Genomic DNA, 4,877 nt, shown 5'->3' on the forward strand with positions numbered 1-4,877 from the left:
AGAGACAGAGTGGGGAGCAGAACAGGCCGGCTGACAAAGTCCACTGCTGCAGGGAGCAGCGGGCCAGTCAGGAGGGGTCTGCCGCACCATGTGGGTCACCTCAAGGGTGGGGATCGAACTCATGCTGAAGTGACTTTAGCTTCTCAGAGCTGTGCTTTAACCCACTGCACCACCAGGAAGGGCCCTGTATTGTTAAGATTTTAACATGGCAAGGCAATTTTGTAAAAATTGTGTGTGTATGTATAGGTAAAGAGATAACAGATACATATAAGGAGTCACCAAGGAACAGCTTGGTGGTGAGACTGAATGACTTATACTTTCTCCATTTCTCCTATCTGCATTTTCTAAATTTTCTACAATGTTATTGTAAGAAGTCAAGTTCCAACAGTAATAAGAATTTGTGGGATATATTTTCTTTTCCTCAGTAAATATACATAAGGTGTCTACAACTATTTGAAACCCAAATTTTATGAGTCTAGGCAAGTAAAATTCTTTCAATTTTTCCCTTTTTCTTTTTTTGATTATTCCCATCTCTGTACTACTTTACTCAAATCCTTAAGTAGAAGAAATTGTTAAACTTTGTTTGAGATGATTGTCTTTAATTTCCATTCTATTCCAATAAGATGGTGCTCAACTCGCGTGATTGAATTATGATTACAATAGCATTATTCCTCTTAAGAAGACACAATGAAAGGACAGATGCAGTTAAGTGTATTCTGATGGCATGTGAGCAATTGTCACTAAAGAGATTTAAGATCTGACCTTTTCTCTTTTATTCTCAGTCACAAGTGTTCTTAAAGAGGAAAAAAAAAAGAACTTTGTGCATTTTGATTATCATAACTCCTGACCCCATTTTGCTTAACAAAGAGTTTTGAAGTTTCAAATGTCAGCCTGGTTCCTACATCATTTTTGCCTCTTAGAATTCAGCTGGTGAGGGTGAACATCCTGCTTGGCTTAGGTGGGCCCATACGCCTCCGACTCCAACTGAGCAGGAATTGCTGGCAGTTGTCCCAAGCTTAAGGATGACTGCGCCCTCTGTAGGCCTGGTGTTTACTGCCTAACACTGAGATTGAGGTGTTGGGCCTGCCTGAGAGGACAGAGCCTCTCGCTTGGGAACAGACCAGCTTACACACTGGCTTGCCTGTGTGTGGTCACTGTGTGACCCTACAGTGAGCTACACTGGAATTTCCACATGTTTTGATGCGGTCCTCATTTGAAGGTCGAGAAGGATGTCTCCGTGGTCCTGCAGCTCGCCTCTTAGTTGCTCCTGGACACACCTTGGAGGTATTGTGACGAATAAGGTGAAGAGTGCAATATGAAGCCACCTGGATTGTTTCCCAATGCATACGAAAGTTATGTTTATACTATGTTTCAATCTAGTCAATGTGCAATAGCATGATGCCTAAGAAACTGTGTTTGTGCATTAATTAACATATTTTGTTAATTAATACTAATAATACTAACCATCACTTGAGCCATCAGCAAAACAATCTTTTGGTTGGTGGAGGTCTTGTTTGGATGGGGATGACTGCTGATGGATCGGGGTGGTGTCTGCTGAAGATTGGGGTGACTGTATTTTAAAATAAGACAACAGTGAAGCTGGCCACATCGGTTGATCCTTCCTTTCATCAAAGTTTTGTCTGTAGCATGCAATACTATTTGAGAGCATTTTACCCACAGTAAAACTTCTTTCAAAATTGGAGTCAGTTCTCTCAACCCCAAATGAATTTTTGCATCTTCTTAGTCCTTGGTTGTCGTTTCAAGAGCATTCACTGCATCTTCGCCAGGAGCAGACTCTGTCTTAAGAAACCACTTTCTCCTTGTAAGAAGCAACTCCTCCTCTCTTAAAGCTTGATCGTGAGGTGCAGTCACATCTTCATGCTCTACTTCTAATTCTCCTTCTCATGCTGTTTCCACTATGTCTGCAGTAACTTCCAAACCAATTATAATAGTAACCTCAAGTGTCACTGTGCACAGATCACCATGAAGGATAGAGTAATCATGAAAACGTCTGAGATATTTCAAGAATTCCTAAAATGAGACATAGAGGCACAAAGTGGGTGCCCACTGTTGGAAGAATGGAGCCCCATTGTAGGGTCCCACAACCTTCAATTCATTTAAAAAAAAAAACAAACAAAAAATTTAGTATCTATGAAGCTAAATAGAGCAAAACACAATAAAACAAAGGATGCCTGGACTGCAAATCCTGACTTTATTTTTTCTGTCTTTAAACAGACTATTTAACTTACCCAAGAAAGGTCTGTGCTGTCAGGCCATCAGAATGAGCCAACTGTTTCCATTTATCAATAGGGAAGCTATGAAGGAAGAGAAACAAACAAACTCACAAGACCAGAAAGTGATATTTAACAAAGTCTGTGTTCCAGCTCTAGAAGCATTGGAATGGCGGCTCTTAGATCAGGAACAAGCCCCTTGTCCAATAAGTTGAGACCCTGGATGAGTATGATGTACGCAGAACTATCAGCTGATACCTCCTCTCCCCGCCAGGAATGATGAGAGGCAGTTTTCAGTGAAAGCTGACCGTGGATTATCTAATAAGTCACTGTACAGAGACATTTATTGAGAAGTCTCTCGGGGTCCTGTGGAAGGCACCAGTGTCCATTAAAGCCCAACTCGTTCCATTCCTGCTGCATAGGGTGTGGCATTCTTGGCACCGTAGTCAAGTAGGCCATGTGGTGAGTGCTTTGCCTTTTGGTCTGGCTCACGGAAGTGGGTGTGTTTCTAAGAATGAATCTTCTTCCTTCTTTGCCTCTCATCCTTTTCAGTTTCATCCATCCTGTGTTCCTGCCATACTGAACATTGCTCAGTTTCTCCAGAGCCAGGCTTTCCCACTGCCAGACTTCATGAATATTTTTTCCCTGGCCTGGAAAATCTCATTTTCCCCTGACACCGTCACTGGACTTTTATTCATATTTAAACTTTCACTTAGACAACACAGTTTGGGGAAGTTTCCCTGGCTTTGTGAGCTTGGGAAGTGACTTCCATTCTCCCCACCCCCCAGGACTCCCCTAAGTATCCTAATTCATTGTTTATTTGCCTTGCAACAGAGGTTAAGTCCCCCAGAGAGGCTGAGATTCTGGACCTTACCAAGGACCTGACACATAGTCGGGGCGCCACAATTATTTCTTGACAGCATTACTTTCTAAAGCTCTCTTAAGTTCTGCCTAACTCGGTCGCCTTTGCCTCCACTACCTCCTCCCTCCATCTTCCAGATCATTCTGGAATGGACAGTCAGAGTTATGGTGGGATGTAGCTACTTAGTGAGTGTAGCTACTTAGTGAGCAGGGGGCTGCAGAAACATGAGCATACTGTGGGAGATTATTAGAAATGAGCTGTACCGGGTCCCCACCCCCCAGTCCTTTTCATTTAAGCCCGACATGTAACAAGGTCCACAGGGGTCAGAACAGAAGCCCTTTTGGCTGGTGAAGTCTGCAGGCTGACTTGTCACTGTTCTCTAAACCTTTTACTCAAAATTGAGAAAAACAATGCTTAGATCACTGAGCTAAGGCAGGGGTCAAAGACAACTTGTAGACCCAGCTGAGCACAGTGAAGATGGCTGTTGTTAATACACCTGTCCCATGCCAAAGTTGCTGGCGAAAACAGTCTCTCTTTTGCCCAGGGTAATGGGCTCACACGCCATTTCCAAGTTCAAAGTCCTGAAGAAGCCAGCGTTTGATTCTAACTTCTGTACTTTCTGTTCCTTCCAGAAGGACCTCTTCTTCTCGTCAAATCTTTGACTGGTCATCACACTTATGGGATGTACCAGGTTTTAGTGCACACATTAACATTTCTGGAACGTGCTCATTATCCACTAGGTTGTCAGTTTCTTCACAAAAGAGCATGTCTCAAAGTCACCCTGTCTCTTGCAACTAACACAATGCAGTGTCTTAAAAGAACTTGAATATATTCTGGTTGGGGTGTTGCTGACGGTGCTTTCTCCTGAGAGTAACTTCTAGAAAGGGGCTGTTTTGTTGCCCTCATGCTCCCAGACTGATGTCATGCTGTGGTTTCCAAACTTTGACTTCCAAGCAGTGGAACCCATTGGCAGTGCCGTACGACAGAACTCCAGCTCTGACTGAGACAGGGGAGGAGTCCAGAATGTTCTATTTTCTGTCTTTCCATCCTTATTCACAGAGTGACAGGAGTCCAGGAGTCAGAGGACTGGGTGGGATTTCCCCCAAAGACTCCAGCCTTGGTAGGTGAAAATCTTGGTGCCTTTACTTTAACCCACTTCTCAGCTAACTCATCTTTGAAGCACGAAGTGTTTGAAGAAATGGAACTCACGAGACACGATAAAAATGTTGGCATTCCTGCTGATGCTTTATTACTTGAATTCTTGTGTCCTTTGCCCTCAAATGTGTTTGATATGAGAGGGGTTCAGGTTCCGGACCCAGTAAGTGAGAGAAAGAAAAAAAAAACCTGGCAGTGTTTTGATTAATTTAGTGTCCTAGGGCAGGCAGGGTGAAAAGGGACTGACTTAAACAGAGCAGAGAGGGGAGGAGTGGATTGGGGATGTGACTGGTAGAGTGATGAGAACTGGCCCATAAACCTTCCTTCGCTTTCCCTCGCCCGACCCTCTACCAGACCCTTCTTCATCTCTCCATATGATCTCCCCACCCCAAGGAAGTGCTGATGACAAACACAGTGTCGTATTCCCTGAATATTCTCAGTGATTCCACTTCAGCTGCTTTAACATACATAGAAATCCCCAAGCCAGGTGTTACCTCATTGACACTGAGCTGCCAGAGGGGCACTGGATTGTGATGAGCAGCACGTGGGAAGACAGTGACATTTTCTTTTCTTTGATACATTTTGTGCATTTGTTCATTTCACTCGTAACCCAGGAACTCCCCCCCCCC

This window comes from Condylura cristata, unplaced genomic scaffold (assembly GCF_000260355.1).
Source record: "Condylura cristata isolate star-nosed mole 26May11 unplaced genomic scaffold, ConCri1.0 scaffold00012, whole genome shotgun sequence".
NCBI lineage: Eukaryota > Metazoa > Chordata > Mammalia > Eulipotyphla > Talpidae > Condylura > Condylura cristata.